We start from the raw sequence: 18,762 nt of genomic DNA on the forward strand, positions 1-18,762 counted from the left end.
GCCATCCATAAAGTATCCTCCATAATAGCACTAGCCACAAAGTGTTCTCCATAATAGTCCTAGTGACAAAGTGTCCTCTATACCAGTATCATCCATGAAGTGTTCTCCATCAAAGTGACGGCCACAGTCTACATATAGCAATTGCAGCCACAAAGTGTCCTCCATAACAGTGCCAGCCATAAAGTGTCCTCCATAACAGTGCCAGCCATAAAGTGTCCTTCATAACAGTACCACCCATAAAGTGTACTCCATAACAGTGCCACCCATAAAGTGTCCTTCATAACAGTGTGTGCAACAACGTGTCCTCCATAACAATGCCACCCAAAAAGTGTCTTCCAAAAAAAGGTGAGCCACAGTGTTCTCCATAACAGTGCCAGCCAGAGTGTCCTGCATGAAAGTGCAGATCATACAGTGTCTCTATAACATTTGAAGCCAAAAAGTGCCAAACACACAGTCTTCCCTATAGTCTTCCATAACAGTCCCAGTCATTGATTGACCTCCATAGAAGTGCCAGCCTCAAAGTGTCCTCCAAAAAAGTGCCCGACACAATGTCCTCCATAACAGCACCAGCCACAAAGTGTCTTCCATGAAAGTGACGATCACAGTGTCCCCATAACAATTGACGCAAAAAAGCACCAAACATACAGTCTTCCCTATAGTCTTTGATAACAGTGCCAGCCACAATATGTCTACCATAACATTTCCAGCCACAAAGTATCCACCATAACATTGCCACTAACAAAGCATCCTTTACGTCAGCACTAGCCACAAAGTTTCCTCTATAGAAGTGCTGGTCAAACAGTCTTCCCATTACAATTGTAACCACAAAGTGCTGTCCATAAAAGTGCCAACAATAAAGTGTCCTCCATAGCAGTGTCAGCCACGAAGGGTCCTCTATAAAGCCTTAGCCAGTCTCCCCATAGAAATCCCAGTAACAAAGTGTCCTCCATTACAGTGCCACCCACTGTGTTCTCCATAGAAGTGCCAGCCACGAAGTGTCAACACATAAAGCTTTAGCCACACAGTCTCCCCAAAGAAATCCCAGTCACAATGTCATCCATAACATGGACACCCATAAAACATCTTCCATAAGTATCCCAGTCACAAAGTGTTCTCCATAACAGTGCCAGCCACATGGTGCTCCATGGTTTCTCCAGCTCTTCTCTCCACTCTAAAAGCCGCTTTACACGCTACGATTTATCTGACGATCTCATGAGCGACGTGACCCACCCAGATCATAGTTACGATTTGCTGAGATCGCACATAGGTCATTTATTAGCGGTCACACGTAACAATTGCACAAGCGACGCAAAATCGTTCAGCGATGTATTGTTTGACCAAGGCGGTCGTGTGTATGTTGTTCGTCGCTGGCAGGGTGTCAAATGTAGCAATATGTCTGCTGCGTTCCAAACGACGAACAATATTTTGAAACTGAACGACGTGTCAACGATCAATGATTTTTTTTTTAGCATATTTGCGATCGTTCGGAGTCGCATGTAGGTGTCACACGCAACGACATCGCTAACGATGCCGGATGTGCGTCACGGAAACCGTGACCCCGCCGACATATCGTCAGATAAATCGTAGCGTGTAACGCCGGCTTTAGTCTTCGAGGGCACATCTATTTTTCAAGTTTTGCACTGATACACATATCTACAGTCAGAATAGGAAAAAGAAAGTTGAGCTTGCATGTAATAATACTAGTGTGTTCTCTACACCTGAGGAATGTGGTGGTCTACTCTTTTGACAATCATGCCATCATGGACCATTAGAAAAAGAACACTGGCCGGGTCCTGAAGGGGCACCATTTATCAACAAGTTATGTTGAGTTTTGGAAGCCATTACCATTGCTTTATTGGTATTGGCACTTGTTTAAAGAGGTTTCCAAGGGTTAAAAAACATGGATTCCTTCTTCCAAATAGAGCGCCAACCTTAGGGGCACTTTGCACGCTGCGACATCGCAGGCCGATGCTGCGATGCCGAGCGCGATAGTCCCCGCCCCCGTCGCAGCTGCGATATCCTTGTGATAACTGCCGTAGCGAACATTATCGCTACGGCAGCTTCACATGGACTCACCTGTCCTGCGACCGTCGCTCTGGCTGGTGACCCGCCTCCTTATTAAGGGGGCGGGTCGTATGGCGTCACTGCGACGTCACACGGCAGGCGGCCAATAGGAGCGGAGGGGCGGAGATGAGCGGGATGTAAACATCCCGCCCACCTCCTTCCTTCCGCATATCCTACGGAAGCCGCAGTGACGCCGGTAGGAGATGTTCCTAGCTCCTGCGGCTTCACACACAGCGATGTGTGCTGCCGCAGGAACGAGGAACAACATCGGGCCGTCGCGTCAGCGTAATCATGGATTACGCCGACGCTGCACCGATAATACGATTACGACGCTTTTGCGCTCGTTAATCGTATCATCGAACCTTTACACACTACGATGTCGCGTGCGATGCCGGAAGTACATAATTTTTAATTTGACCCCACCGACATCGCACCTGCGATGTCGTAGTGTGCAAAGCCCGCCTTAAGCGGGCTTTACACGCTACGACATCGCTAATGCGGAGTCGTTGGGGTCACGGAATTCGTGACGCACATCCGGCCGCATTAGCGATGCCGTTGCGTGTGACACCGTTAAGCGATTTTGCATCGTTGCAAAAACGTGCAAAATCGCTAATCGGCGACACGGGGGTCCATTCTCAAATCTCGTTACTGCAGCAGTAACGAGGTTGTTCCTAGTTCCTGCGGCAGCACACATCGCTGCGTGTGACGCCGCAGGAACGAGGAGGCTCCCCTTACCTGCCTCCCGGCCGCTATGCGGAAGGAAGGAGGTGGGCGGGATGTTACGTCCCGCTCATCTCCGCCCCTCCGCTGCTATTGGGCGGCGGTTCAGTGACGTTTCAGTGACGTCGCTGTGACGCCGCACGGACCGCCCCCTTAGAAAGGAGGCGGTTCGCCGGTCACAGCGACGTCGCCGGACAGGTAAGTATGTGTGACGGCTGTGGGCGATGTTGTGCGGCACGGGCAGCGATATGCCCGTGTTGCGCAACAGATGGGGGCGGGTACCCACACTAGCGATATCGGGACCGATATCGCAGTGTGTAAAGTAGCCTTTAGTCTCCTACTGAAGTGAGCTGCAATACTACTCAAAACCCGTAGACGGAGTAACACTGTTCTTGGAAGAAGGCAGCCATGTTTTTTCATGCCGTCTTGGTATTTGGACACTTGGCTGTCAGGGGGATGATGAGCTTTGCATTTTTGGAAACGCTGGTGATCCACATGTTGAAGATGGCCATCTTTCAGACTCTAATGTTCTCCTGTGAATTCCTTCATGTTCCCACACAAGTGCCGATAACTCTCACAAACTCCTGCGCTTTAACCCTTCCCATCCCTGCCAGCAGAAGCTTTTGTCCTCCTTTTTTCAGGAGGCGTCAGACTTCCTGTTGCCACGGAAACAGAGTGCGCAGCTTGGAACGCGGCGTACAGTCGTGTGTATTTTTACTGTTCCTTTTATGATTGACAAAACTATTGCATTGTGCTCGATCGCAGGATATTATTATTATGTGACACAAATGACGGCCTATTCACGATGTGAGCCGCACATTACCAAATCAGGATCTACGGCAATTCGTGTGACGATCGCATGTAAATATACCAGTTATTCCCTAGCATTATATCCGAGTGTGCCATTAAATTTATGGTATAGGAATCAATGCATTGTTGTTGTCTCCTTGGACCCTATAGATAAGACACTAGCGCTAGGCTCCTTCAATAAGAGGCAGGTTTGCAGCAGCCGATGGGTGACGTTAATGAGAGCTGATCGCCTAGTTGTTTGCCAATCAGTAATTGTTTATTAGTCTGTTCTCTCTGCGAACAGAGCAACCAGTAATAGATTGTTCTGTGAAAATAGGCTGACATTGCTTTCGGGAGCATATGTCCTGATTACACAGGCCAACGTGCTACCGAGAAGGATGATTACATCCGAAAAACTAGAATTTGCTGCCATTCCGGGAATTGGTAGCCTGTTTACATTGCCCAATTATTGTGATGCGAGTGTAGCACCCGCGGGGCAGGGGTTAAATGGTACTAATTGCTGGGCCGGTGATGTCGGGTCCGGGATGTCACGGGTGGCCCTGCCTGGCTTCGTGGCCCCGAGATGTACAATAAAAGGGAAGGATGAGGATGGGTGGGGGAGGATATTGGGAGTTGTCTCGCGACGCCACCTGCAGTATGCGGCCAGGGATTAGCCGCCGCTGCGGTTGGTGTCCTCTGGATTGGGTGATGTCGCAGCTAGGATAGTTCAGCATCCCACAGGTGAAGCTAGGCCCCAGGGAGGATTATGGAGGTAGTAGTGGCCATTAGCACCGAAGTGCGGGGTGTCGGCGCCGGCAATGAAGGCGACAGACACAGTAGTTGCGGTTCCAGGTCTTCACCCACTGTCCGTGGGTTGTCCGGGAGGTGCCGGCCTTTGCCGTGTTGGGCTCCAGTCAATCCCGGGTAAGTTAGAGGTAGCCACCGGTGCTTGAAAGTGTCCTTTCCTAAGTGATGCCCCGTCAGAAGTGAGGAACCCGGGCTGAGCTTTTCGCTCCAAGCCTCGGGCCCCATGAAGAAAAGAGAGAAGAAAGTGGTGTCGTGTTGCCAGAACTGTAGTCCCGACTTGACTGAAGATTGTGTAAAGGTTGCTCCTCTTCTACCCCAAGTGGTGCCCGCCCCCCAGGTGGTTGTCCTAGTGACCGGGAAAGTCCCATGCTTCGTGATGGCCACCCCCCTATCTACCCTAGTCCAGTCCCCAGTGAGAAGGCATCTAACTGTATGTAATGTGGAATGTGGAGCACCGGTGATTAACCACCTCCCTACCCGAGATGAATACTGCACCTTAAGTGAGGTGCAGTACCCTGTGGTGACTGAAGCTGCAGGGGCGACATATGAGCGTTCCTATAGATAACCATTTATGATAACTGGCCAGTGTGAATCCAGCTTAATTTAGTCACATAATGGTGCGCTAACAGCAGAAGCCCCATAATAGTGCACTAACAGCAGAAGCCCCATAACAGTGCACTAACAGCAGAAGCCCCATAACAGTGCGCTAACAGCAGAAGCCCCATAACAGTGCGCTAACAGCAGAAGCCCCATAACAGTGCGCCAAACATAATGTCTGACAACAGTATGACTAATTTAAATGCCCCATAATAGTAAGTAACTGCCTCAAAACAGCAAGCCAGACATACAGTATATCACAAAACTGAGTACATCCCTCACATTTTTGTAAATATTTTATTATATCTTTTCATGGGACAACACCAAAGATCTGACACTTTGAGGCAATGGTCAGTGTCCAGATTGCATAACCCCTAACTGAAAATGGCCAAATTGTGCCCAAAGTATCAATATGCCTTAACTCTCTTGGGCATGGAGATCACTAGAGCTTCACAGGAGACTCTGGATCCTCTCCCGTCCTCCATGACAACATCCTGGAGGTGGTGGATGTTAGAGAGCTTGCACTCCACCTTTTGTTTGAGGAGGATCCACAGATGCTTTATTGGGTTTAGGTTTGGAGACGTTTGGCCAGACCAGCAACTTTACCCTCAGTTTCTTTACCAACGCAATGGTCATCTTGGAGGTGTGTTTGGAGTCGGAATATAGTTTCTGAAGGGAGGGGATCAAGCTCTGCTTCAGTATGTCACAGTACATTTTGGCATTCATGGCTCCTCAATGAACCAAAGCTCTTCACAGCCGACAGCACTCATGCAACCCCAAACCATGACATTCCCACCACCATGCCTGACTGTAGGCAGGAAACGCTTGTCTTTGTACTCTTCACCTGATTGTCTAAACCAAATAAGTTTATCTTGCTCTCATCAGACCCCAGGACATCGTTCCAGTAATCATTGTCCTTAGTCTGTTTGTCTTCAGTAAACGGTTTGCAGGCTTTCATGTGCATCATCTTTAGAAGAGGCTACCTTCTAGGATGACAGTCATGCAGACCAATTTGATGCTGTGTGCGGCATATCGTCTAAGCACTGACAGGCGGACGCCTCACTCCTGTAACCTCTTCAGCAATACTGACAACACTCATTCGTCTATTTTGAAAAGACGACCTGTGTATATGACGCTGAGCACGTGCACTCAGCTTCTTTGGTCGGCCATGGCGAGGCCTGTTTTGAGCAGTACCTTTCTTGTTAAACCGCTATATGGTCTTGGCCACCGTGCTGCAGCTCAGGCTCAGGGTGTTGGCAATCTTTTTATAGCATCGGCTATCTTTATGTAGAGCAAGAATTCTCTTAGTCAAAAAAAACCTCAGAGAATTATTTGCCATGAGGAGCCATGCTGAACTTCTAGTGACCAGTATGTGAGAGTGTGTGAGAGATAAAACCAAATGTAACACCCCTGCTTCCCATTCACACCTGAGACCTTGTAACACTAATAAGTCACATGACACTGTCGAAGGAAAATGGCTAATTGGGCACAATTTGGCTATTTTCACTTAGGGCTGTGTGTTGATTTATTTAGAGAACACCAAATTTACACTGTTATACAACATGTACACTGACTACTGCACATTGAATCACAGTGTCAAATCTGCAGTGTTGTCCCATGAAAAGAGATAAAATATTTATAAAAATGTGAGGGGTGTACTCACTTTTGTGATATAGTATAGATGCTTTATAATAGTATTGTAGCTGCAAATGTCCTATGACAGTTTGTCAATCATAGATGCCACATAAGGTGTGCAAGAAATAGATGCCCGATAACTGTGTGCCAGACATAGGTGCCCCATAATAGTGTGTCATCCACCGATATGACAAACATAGATGCCTTGTAATAGTATGCTAACCAGTGGTGCCCCATAACTGTGTGTGCCAGACATAGATGCTCGATAACAGTGTGGTATCCACCGATGTCACCATTATAGTGTTCCAAGCATAATTCCTTCTTAATAGAGTACCCTACATAGGTTTTCTATATTCGCCCCAAAAACTCTGTGTGAACATAGACTTATAGTTCAAAATAGAAGTACCCTGATTACCCAGGTATGGGAGATAGGTGTTTGCAGGACCCTCTAGAGCCCACTGTCTACGTTCACCATTACATCCAACCTTGGAGACATATTATGGGACAGCACAAAGTCAGAAAATGCTAATTATTGTGAAGTTTAAGCAGGTATGGAGATATTTGAGGACAAAGAGGTTGTTGCCGTATGGTGACATGGCAGGTGCATCTAAAGCGTGACAGAATCCTAAATGTGAGCACATGGCCTAAGGTCCCTTCCACATTGCGTTCTAATCTCCGTTCAGTGGTCCTGTTGGGGCTTCCGTCCAAACCCCCCGCAAAACGGGTTTTGGACATATGCGCTGACTGAGCCACTGAGTATAATGGTGCAGATGGGGGTCACCGTGTAGTATACGCTTACTGGAGGTGTACCGCCCCGCAGGCTCGGCTGCGACCGCCGAGCCGCTCGGATCCGTGCTCGTACGGTGGGTGGCTCGAGCTCCTCACGGACCCGGGGGTCATGTCGCTCTGGAAGGGGGTTGGCGCTACATGCAGGGACTTCGGTGGCGAGTTCCACGGCCAGGGCCGCGGTGGTTTGGAAGGGATGTAAGTTCGTGAGGCTACCCACGGGTTGTGGTGAATGGATGGACACCACCACTGCCGTTAACTAGGCCTCCCGGGGACGGTGTTGCGCAGTTTCGTGTTGACACCTCCATGGGTAGGGGAGTGATGGTCCCGGGGGCCCGAGGGAGGTGCCGAGGCATGGGGACAGGCGCGTGCTGGATGCTGGTGCGGTGCGCGGCCTGAAGGCACTGGTGTACTCACTATGACACAATACACTGGAGTCTCTGGTAAACCAAACGGGATGATGAACGGGGCCCGCAGCCGGCTGCAGCTTCTCCCTTATCAGGTTGGTGGTTTCCGCCTATCTCCTGCACCTCTTTGTATGAATGTTTGACTCCTATGCCTAAGCAACAGTAGTCCGCTCCCCGGCTTGCTGGGTGTCGGAAGAGCCCTGTTTGCCCGCAGACGCTGGCCCCTTGGGTCTCTATGCCTTGGCGGTGGCTTTACCCGGTATGGTTGGGCTGTTGTGTCGCGGGCGGAGGAGGGGACGCCGCGCTCTCCCTATTGCTCGGGTCCGGCTGGCACTGCGGCCTGCTGCCGCTGCTCGGTGGCTCGAGCGACGGGCCGGATCCCGGGGACTCGAGCGGCGCTCCTCGCCCGTGAGTGAAAAGGGGATTGGTGTTTTGGGATAGTTTATTGTCTGTGACGCCACCCACGGTTGTGGTGATTTGTTAACACCACCGCTGCTCTGTATGGGGAGCCCGGGAGTGATGGTACGGAGCAGCCAGTTGTTGATGTGCCCCTCCGTGGGTAGGGGTTGGTGCTCCCGGGGCCCAGTGATGGGGTTGGAATGGTGGACAGGTGGGTATGGGGCCTGTGCAGGTGCAGGGGCGCATGGGCAGCGCTGTGCCGCACGGCACGGAGGTACTCACTCAGCCAGTAACCACGACACAGTTCTCGGTAAACAAACGGCTGGTTGGACGGGTCCCTCGGACGGTTCACGGTGCTGCGGTTCCCTGCAGTTAGCGGTGACGGTCTCTTCCCTGCACCTATGAAAGTCTCTTTGGTAGCGATGGCTCCCCACCGGTTATCCACTCCTCGGCTTCAAGCTGGGCCGAAGGAGCTCTACTCTTGCCCGCAGGCGCTGGCCCTGGGAAACTGGTGCCCTGGCGGTGGCGGTGTCTCCCCTTCACGGTCAGGCTGTTGCCTTCAATCGGGACTTGGTTGTTAGGAGACAGATGTCCCCTTCACTGACGGATTTGGCAAATTATGGCTACTCCTAGCCTTGCCGGGATCCGAAAGGCCCCTGTCCCGGTGCTGACTGTCCTTCGTATACTGCTCCAGTACCGCCGGGTCACCACCCGTCCGCGGTCCTTCCAGCAACCTCCAGACAGTCCCACTGCAGACTATCACCGCCGTCTGCTGACCTTGCTGTCACAGTCCGGGGAACACACCCGGACCAACTTCAGGCTTTACTACTCTCTTTTCTGTCACTTCAGCTTTTCTCTTTAGCTCCACTACTACTTCACTTCTTTCTACTTTCACTTCCCTCACTCAACTCAACTGCCTAGTTCTTCCCACCTCCAGGGCTGTGAACTCCTCGGTGGGCGGAGCCAACCGCCTGGCCCACCCCCTGGTGTGGACATCAGCCCCTGGAGGAAGGCAACAAGGATTTCGGGTTAGCTTGGGTGTTCCTGCAGGGAATGTGGGGTGCGTGTGGTGTTGTGACCTGTGACCCCTGGCTTGCCCAGGGCGTCACATTCCCCCTTAGCAAAACGCAGACCGTCCTCGGGCTGCCCGTCCAACACCGGTTTTATTTTCCTTTTGTTTTTCTGCAAAAGATAAAAAACGGTAACATATTTACAATTTATGGCATCATCCCACAGCGGGAGGTTAATTTCTTAAACGTTGCAAACGGTGTACGGTTACGGTATCCGCTCTCTCCCACCCAAGCAACCTGGCCCTGATGCTGCCCCTAAAGCCCAGGCAGCACCCCTTGACCCCAGTCCAGCACAAGTTACCCGAGCGGGATCTGTCCTTCCCCTCCAGAGGGTAGCCACCGGTTCCTATGGTGGCTGGGCCCCAGTCTGCTCTGCTGGGGGCCCTCCCTCCAACCTGCCTCTCCGGAGACGGTAATTGCGGAAACGGTAACGGTGACACAACTTATTTACAAGCCACTTAACGTTTGTGGTTGCCCTGCAAGTTCACGGGCTTGTCCATGAGCAGTTCCTCATGCAAACACTTTTCAAGCGGTCCCCACGGGGACAACGGTGCTGGCAACGGCCGGTTTCCAATCACGGTTGTCAATCAGGTGAAGCTTCGGTTATCAATTTTTCATCATCAGCAGAACTTTCAAACACTGGTGGTCCCAACGGGGACGGTGCAACGGGGCTCCGCTGCCCTTATTCATACTCTTCTGCTGAGGCGGACCCATCCTCTGCCACCAGCATATCAAACATGCACTGACATGCTTGCTGTGACAGGGGCACCTGGTACCCATTTCCACCGGTACGCGGGGTATGGAAAACCACGGGGTCTCCCACATAGCGGGAATGCTCACTTGCCTCTTCAAGCTCAGCAGCGGACCCGGGGCTGGGGCCAGGGCCATCGCCTCTTGTTCCTGCGTCAGGCGGGTTGCCGCCAGATGCCGCAGCCTCCTGGCCTCCAGCATTCAGCACATCAGATCCCTCTGTAGCAGCACGGGGCAGCAGGTCAGGCGAGTTTACACTGAGGCGCCCCAGGAGTAACGGCAAGGGTGATGCAAAGGTCGAGACTAGGCCGGGCCCCTCAGCCACAGCGGCCGGTCCTGGTAGGACATAGGGACGTGGGTCACCAGTCGGTTCTGCTACATCTGTTCCTCCTCCGTACACCGGGGCAGTTGCAATCAGCATCTCCACCTCGGTGGTCCACTGCTCCATCATCCTGAAGATTTGATCCTGCTGACGTTGGTAGAATCGAATCACCCAGGCTTTCATCCAGGCCACGGCCCCGGGCTCGGGGTCTGGCACAATCACCGCCGGAGCCTCCAACACATCTTCATCAGGGGGGCTCGGCTCCGGGGGCTTCTGGGGAAGCAGTGCAGGGCTGCCCCAGACGTCTGCAGCCGGTCGGTCCGCTTGGGCGGACGGGCAGGGTACCGCTACCGGTTGGGCAGGTAGTGGGCCTAGTGGCGGGGCGGCAGCAACTAACGCGGGTAGCGGGGGAGGCAGCAGGGTGAGCGGGTGTAGGCCGGGCCCCTCAGCCACGATGGCCGATCCCTCCGGAATACAGGGACGTGGGTCTCTTACCCGCTCCTCCAAATCTTCCTCCACCTCGCATCTCCGCATAGCAGCCACCACGTCCGCCATGTTGGCCTCCCACTCCTCCAGGAGGAGCTGCATCCAGGCCTGCAGACGATGACTCAGCGGGGTAGTCCGGTTCTCTATCCACGCCGCTGTGCCGGGCGCGGGGGTCTCGCTGTTGTTGGCTGGAGCGGACATCTCAGTGGTCGGGCTTTCCAGGAACTGGCAACAAGATGGCCACAGGGTCCTGGCGTCCCTGCTTTTATAGCCGCGGCTACATGCGTCCAGCCGCCATCGTGTCCCCTTTTAGCTTCTTTCCGGCCCCTCCTCTATCGGGGCGGGGTTTTGGCCTTCGCGGCTCTGCTACTCGAGAAGACGCTCGAGCGGGAACTTTTCGCGCCAAAGATGGCGACTTCTGAAATTTTTCAGCCGGATACCTCCGGCGGTCACAAGGCGCACCTCTACCCAACGGCAGAGCGGTAAGATCCTGTTCGTGACGCCAAGTTGTCGCGGGCGGAGGAGGGGACGCCGCGCTCTCCCTACTGCTCGGGTCCGGCTGGCACTGTGGCCTGCTGCCGCTGCTCGGTGGCTCGAGCGACGGGCCGGATCCCGGGGACTCGAGCGGCGCTCCTCGCCCGTGAGTGAAAAGGGGATTGGTGTTTTGGGATAGTTTATTGTCCGTGACGCCACCCACGGTTGTGGTGATTTGTTAACACCACCGCTGCTCTTTATGGGGAGCCCGGGAGTGATGGTACGGAGCAGCTAGTTGTTGATGTGCCCCTCCGTGGGTAGGGGTTGGTGCTCCCGGGGCCCAGTGATGGGGTTGGAATGGTGGACAGGCGGGTATGGGGCCTGTGTAGGTGCAGGGGCGCAGGGGCAGCGCTGTGCCGCACGGCACGGAGGTACTCACTCAGCCAGTAACCACGACACAGTTCTCGGTAAACAAACGGCTGGTTGGACGGGTCCCTAGGACGGTTCACGGTGCTGCGGTTCCCTGCAGTTAGCGGTGATGGTCTCTTCCCTGCACCTATGAAAGTCTCTTTGGTAGCGATGGATCCCCACCGGTTACCCACTCCTCGGCTTCAAGCTGGGCCGAAGGAGCTCTACTCTTGCCCGCAGGCGCTGGCCCTGGGAAACTGGTGCCCTGGCGGTGGCGGTGTCTCCCCTTCACGGTCGGGCTGTTGCCTTCAATCGGGACTTGGTTGTTAGGAGACAGACGTCCCCTTCACTGACGGATTTGGCAAATTATGGCGACTCCTAGCCTTGCCGGGATCTGAAAGGCCCCTGCCCTGGTGCTGACTGTCCTTCGTATACTGCTCCAGTACCGCCGGGTCACCAACCGTCCGCGGTCCTTCCAGCAACCTCCAGACAGTCCCACTGCAGACTATCACCGCCGTCTGCTGACTTTGCTGTCACAGTCCGGGGCACACACCCGGACCAACTTCAGGCTTTACTACTCTCTTTTCTGTCACTTCAGCTTTTCTCTTTAGCTCCACTACTACTTCACTTCTTTCTACTTTCACTTCCCTCACTCAACTCAACTGCCTTGTTCTTCCCGCCTCCAGTGCTGTGAACTCCTCGGTGGGCGGAGCCAACCGCCTGGCCCACCCCCTGGTGTGGACATCAGCCCCTGTAGGAAGGCAACAAGGATTTCGGGTTAGCTTGGGTGTTCCTGCAGGGAATGTGGGGTGCGTGTGGTGTTGTGACCTGTGACCCCTGGCTTGCCCAGGGCGTCACAGTTGTCTTCTAACGGGTCTTGTGTGGGAAAGGTCCTTAAGTCCAGTTGTCAATCAGTTGATTTGACTCTGCCCTGTCAGTTCGGGGCTTCGTACTGGGTCTGAGTACCCCTCCTGGTGCTCCGGTTTCCAATCAGTTCCCCGGTTTGGTATTGGCGGGCCACCGCCCGACCCCAGTCCCTACGGTTCCACCGGCTGTAATCCCAGCTCCTGCAGGCGTCCATCACCGTCTGCCTCCTTGCCAGAGGTGACTGGGCTCAAACCCAGCCACCTAAGTAGACTATTGGCAGGCCTGGTCAACAGTCCGCCCTTGAACTCGACCTCTCTCCTTCACTGTCAAGACTAGACTACTACACTCTGAACTTATGTCTTTTTCCCGCCTCCAGGCCTGTGAATTCCTCGGTGGGCAGAGCCAACTGCCTGGCTCCACCCCCCTGGTGTGGACATCAAACCTGGAGGGTGGTGACAAGGTTGTTTAAGTTTGGCTGCTGTCACCTTTTTAGGGAGGGGGGGTGTGTGTGCATGGGACTACCTGGGACGACCTGACTAGTCCAGGGCGTCACAGAGGCCCAGACACCCAGACGTAGTAGACTATATCAGTCTACTATATCACAGGAGCGAGTACATGAAACGGTCTGTGTTGCCCATAGCAGCCAATCACAGAGCAGCTGTCATCTTTCAAGAGCATAGATAGAAATGAAAGCTGTGCTGTGATTGGTCGTCATGGGCAACAAAGGCTGCTTTTCTGTTTTCATTAATCTTTCCCATTATGTGTCTGCTATTGAGGCCCTGATATCAGTCACTGATGCCCCCAATATAGTGTGTGTCTGCCAGTAATGGTCTAAAGTGTGTGATAGAGCTGCGCTTGGACATCATAACGTGCTGACATGGCTGAGAATGGAATAAAACATAATAATGTACAAAATAAAATTAAAACATAAACCCCCGTTCAGTTAAGTGTTTATGCTAAATTCTGGTGCCAAATGCCATGAAATGTCGCAAATTTGAGCACAAGACAAAGTTGCGCAAAAAAATGATGACTTTTGACGTTTCTACACCACATTGGTATATGGCACCGCCTCAAGTGTGAGAGGAGTCTTAGGCTAGAATCATAAGACCATATAGCGGCCATATTTTACAGCTTGTGTTACTGACACAATTCTCTCCTGACTCCTTAACTAATAACATCATATACTGTATGTCTGTCATTTCAGGTCAGGAGACCCCTGATTGGGCCAAGATCATAGGATGGACCATAAGATCATAAGAATCTGGCCCTAAGGGCTAAGATTATGGGCACACGGAATATTTTTGAGGTAGTCAAAAATTAAACGTTTTTTAGTTCAAAACGCGTCAAATGCAGCTTCTTTGAAGAGTTTTGGAACAGTTTTTGTTTCTTGAAATGTTTTTGGAAAGCCTCTTTCACACGTCAGTGAAAAATGCACACATTTTTTACTGACATGTTAAAGGTGTGTATGTCCCTCCATGTGCCGTGATTTTGGCACACGTGTGTTCACCGTGTGCTATCCAAGATAGCACACGGAGATTAGGAACTTTATATTCACCTGTCCCCGGCGCTGCAGTCCGTGATATATCTGGTGCTGCTGTCTCCCCGCGGCTTTTACTTCCGGGTCATGGTGCAGTGAATATTCATGAGCATAATTAGCCGGCCTGGAAGCAGGAGACAGCAGCGCCGGAGACAGGTGAGTATAAAAGATCATTTTATTTCACAGTCACATGTTTTCTCCAGTAGGTGTCACACGGATCACACCACTGTGTGGTCTGTGTGACATCAGTGGTGGTGGACAAAAGCGGACTTGTCTCCGCGCGGAATACATGGACACGCATGTGTGCAGCACGGGCACACAGTCCTTGGGAAAACACTGATATATGCGCAGACCGATTGGTTTCAATGGGTCTATGTGGCGCCCCTGAGGCTTCCGTCGCCACAGGTCATTGCACCCCATCAGCGGTGTGATGCCCCATTCTGGGAGAGGAAGAGAGTGAACTCCGGTCCCCTGGTAAATCCACACTACACCCATTGTTAGGTACATACTAGGACCAGGGAAAGTGGCAGGCAACCCTTCCATGCTGCATGCTGGGAGGGGCCGTAAGACCCATCCCTGCTCCTATAGGTTACAGCTTAGCAACTGGGGGGTGGGAGGAGCCACAAGAGTGCAGACACAGATAGGAAGGTCTAGTGAAGTCAGTCTACCTCAGGGAGAGCAAGGGTAAAGAGCCAGCATGTAGTTGGAGAACAAGAACGAGAGAAAGGAGGGAGGAGGAGGCCTGCTGGAGGCAGGCAAGGAGGAGAAAGAAAAGAAAGAAAGAAGGAAAGAAAGCTCCAAGTCAGACAGGAGCAGAGAAGCTGAAGGAGACGCTTCCTGGTGAAGATCCTGGGACCCAGAGGTCTAGGTGACACCACGTAGGAGACAGAAGGAGTCGCAGGGCCGCGGGTAGTCCTGGAAGTATCACGAGCAGGCCTAGAGGTACCAAGGAGAGAGGGCCCTAGAAGTGCCACGGGTAGTTGTAGGCTGCGGTGGTCTGTTCCACGGTAACATCGGTGGAGGGACTAAGCTGCGACAGGGGACGGTCCCTAGAGACTGGAGGAGTGCAAAGATCATCTCCAAACAGTAAAAACCGAGGCCCAGGGACGTTGTAAGCTCCCAGGGCCAGAGCCCATAGCAGACTTCCAGAAAAGGGGTAATCAGCCGACAGGTGACCACCCAGCCTGGAGGCTGTAGTGGAGGCCAAGCCAGGTCCATCCTAACAAAGGCAAGGCTAAGGAAGACAGCGGAAGAAAGAGACACTAAGAGAAGGGCACCGGCTTTCACTCTCAGAATCACCCAGAACCGGCGGAGGTCCCTAACAGTGGTCCCAGCAGTCCAAGGGCCCCTACAGCTGTGACAAGAAGTGTGAGTAAAGAACTTGAACTGCACCCTTGAAGTGGTCTCTGTTATTTCAGCTGCATAGACATTCACAAGCACCAACTGTGCCCCGGGCATTGCTCCACCAGTGGGGAGCAGTACCACCATTGCTGCAGTAACATCATCCCGGAGGCCTCACACAGCAGCGGCGGCTTATTAGCCGCATACCACAGGTGGCGTCACGAACACAACCATTAACAAGCAAGCCACATAGTCTACTGACACCCACCAGGGCCACGGAGCCGGGCCCAGCCACCACTGACTACCACCGGACTAGTCCGGCCCGGCACCGGGTGTCCCATAGCCCTGGGGTGGGCGAGTCAACTTTTGGCGTCACGAACAGGATTTCGTGCCCGGTCTAACCGGGTACTGTGCGCCTGAAGAACCGTGTGACAGACTGTGTACTTTACTGAGAAACCGCCGCCATTAGCGCTGCTGAGAGCGGGAAGAAGGGGGGCGTGTAAGAAGAAAGGGCGCGAAGAGAAGCCCCGCCCCCTTGTACAAGAAAAGCGCGCGAAGCGGTGCCCGCCATAGAAAACGAAAGAAGAAGAAGTGGCGACTAGATAAGCTGGCTGGCAGAGAGACCCTAAACGCCCGACCAGCAGATAAAGAAAATGTACCTGATACTAAGCGGAGCGGTGCCGGCCGTGATGGGCTGGGCGCCAGCCTGGCGCCAGTTGCTAGTGCAGCCTCCGGCCCCGCCTCCGAGAAGGAAAAGGGAGCAGCCGAGTGGCGTGGTCGAGCACTCGAGCAGTGTTCCAGGCAGCATTCCCCAGGTCGGAAGCATGGCGGAGGAGCTGCAGCAAGGTGCACCAGGGACCGGAAGAGTGGATCCCGAGCTGGACCTGCTGAGAGAGGAAATGCGAGTCCTGGCCCGGAGGCTGAGCAGCGTGGAGGTGGAAGCGGACCGGCAGAGAGAAACACCGCGGATACCGGAAGGCCTGGGCCAGTGGATGGATGCCGCGGAGCAGCAACCGGGTGAGCTAAATGAACCCCCGATCCGTCCGGACCCATAGCCCCGCCACGCGCCCCCGACCAGCCTCTTCACCGACCCCCTGGCCTTCCCCGCCAGCCCCGCTGACGCCCGGTGGGGCACCGGAGGCCTGCCTGAGACCCCCGCAGACGGAGCCTGGGGAGGGGTGGACCCGGAACAACTAGTGGGCCCCCTGCCGAGCCCCCTTGTGAGCCTCCTGGGAATGGCATCCCCGGGAGTGAATTGGGACGCAGCGCCCATAGAAACCAGGGGACTGCAGCGGCCGCTGCTCCCCAAGGAAACTCCCCTGGCCAACGAGATGACGTGCCGGAGGCTGGTGGTCGAGTACCAGAGGGAGCCGGAACTCCGGGAGGAGAAACGGAGGGCCCGAGAAGTCGCCAATCTGGCCTCCAAAGAAGAGGTCAGGAAGGCCCTGAAGGGAACCGAGTGCCCAGTAAGACGGGGCACCGTGGTTGATTTCCGGCAGAAAGGCGGCTGGGGCTTCATCCGGGAGCCCGGTCTGGGCAAGGACGTGTTTGTGGCCCGGAGGGACATCGAGGAGCACCTGCCCAGAGGCCACCCAGGGCGCGATGCCAAGCCGGGTGATGTGGTGGAGTATACCCGGCTGATGGGGGACCGCGGATGGTACGCGCTGCATGTACATATCCTGCAGGGAGAAGCGGCCCCAGAAGAGCCAGAGTGGCGCCGCACAGTGCAAGAGCGCAGCATCTCCCCTAGCAGCAGCACCACCTTGAGGCCGACCCGGGCCACCGAACTGAGCAGAGATCCTGCGACAGTCACTCAGGAGACGCAGACCAGGATCTCCATGGCGTGTGTGATGCAGGGAGCCCGGCCAAAGCAGGGCCCCAGAGACCACAGCAACAGCCCCCTGCAGACAAGCAGCCCTCTGCAGCAGCGCCGTGCGACACCCGCAAGTAGCCCCACTCCAATCCAGGCTGCAGCACAGCGCAGAAGGTCAGGGACCAGCGCCCAGGGGACCCAGACGATGATATTGTCGGCATACCTGCTGCCAGGAGCCATGCCGGAGTGGGACCCTGATATCTACCCTCGAGAGTAAAGAAGATGAAGAGATGCTGAACTGTACATAGCCCCTCATTCTTTTTGAAGAAGTCCCTTGTGTTTTGCCCCTTATTCTTTTCGAAGATGACACCCTTCCTGTTGTACTGCCCCTAATGCTTTTTGAAGACGTCACCCCCCATGTGTATGTGTTCCCGGGCCACTGAACTGGAATGTGGGCCCCGGTGGAAGTGTATGTGTCATGTCATACCAGGCTACTGGACTTAGTGGCTGGTATGTTGTTTATGTGTCCTATGTAAACAGGCCATTGGACTTAATGGCTGGTTGATTGTGTCGTTTTGTCGATTGAAAGAAACGAACTGTCGGGCTACTTGGCTTGTTGTAGCCAAAAATGTAATTAGTTGCACCCGTTGTGCCCCCTACCAGAATTATGGGGGAAGTGCCCAAACTGTGCAATGAACTGAAAGTGCACACATAGTTTCTTTATAAGAAGTTCGCAACGTTTACTGATATGTGCCTCCCATAAAGGGAAGAAATGTTTTATTGTTTTATTACTTTGCATACAAAAATGTTTTGCAGTTTCTCCACATGTTTTTGTTGTTTTTCAGCCCGAGGACGTGCTGGGATTTGCTGTGGAGGAGTGTGGCGCCCCTGAGGCTTCCGTCGCCACAGGTCATTGCACCCCATCAGCGGTGTGATGCCCCATTCTGGGAGAGGAAGAGAGTGAACTCCGGTCCCCTGGTAAATCCACACTATACCCATTGTTAGGTACATACTAGGACCAGGGAAAGTGGCAGGCAACCCTTCCATGCTGCATGCTGGGAGGGGCCGTAAGACCCATCCCTGCTCCTATAGGTTACAGCTTAGCAACTGGGGGGTGGGAGGAGCCACAAGAGTGCAGATACAGATAGGAAGGTCTAGTGAAGTCAGTCTACCTCAGGGAGAGCAAGGGTATAGAGCCAGCATGTAGTTGGAGAACAAGAACGAGAGAAAGGAAGGAGGAGGAGGCCTGCTGGAGGCAGGCAAGGAGGAGAAAGAAAAGAAAGAAAGAAAGAAAGAAAGAAAGAAAGAAGGAAAGAAAGCTCCAAGTCAGACAGGAGCAGAGAAGCTGAAGGAGACGCTTCCTGGTGAAGATCCTGGGACCCAGAGGTCCAGGTGACACCACGTAGGAGACAGAAGGAGTCGCAGGGCCGCGGGTAGTCCTGGAAGTATCACGAGCAGGCCTAGAGGTACCAAGGAGAGAGGGCCCTAGA

At 53.6% G+C, this 18,762-nt stretch overlaps 1 protein-coding gene across 3 annotated transcripts in view; it reads left to right on the forward strand.

Annotated features, from left to right (window-relative positions):
* Window positions 1-18,762, forward strand: part of LOC142301988 (leucine zipper putative tumor suppressor 1-like) — a 37,076-nt gene that overhangs the window by 8,636 nt on the left and 9,678 nt on the right. Inside the window, exon 1 of one of the 3 annotated variants that reach the window (XM_075343058.1) lies at window positions 13,788-13,887. The exons of the other annotated variants lie outside the window; for them this stretch is intronic. The gene's annotated coding sequence lies outside the window, so the exon portion shown is untranslated. Of the gene's footprint in view, window positions 1-13,787; window positions 13,888-18,762 lie in introns of those variants that run through there. 3 annotated transcript variants of the gene reach the window in all.

The sequence above is a fragment of the Anomaloglossus baeobatrachus genome, chromosome 4 (assembly GCF_048569485.1).
Source record: "Anomaloglossus baeobatrachus isolate aAnoBae1 chromosome 4, aAnoBae1.hap1, whole genome shotgun sequence".
Lineage (NCBI taxonomy): Eukaryota > Metazoa > Chordata > Amphibia > Anura > Aromobatidae > Anomaloglossus > Anomaloglossus baeobatrachus.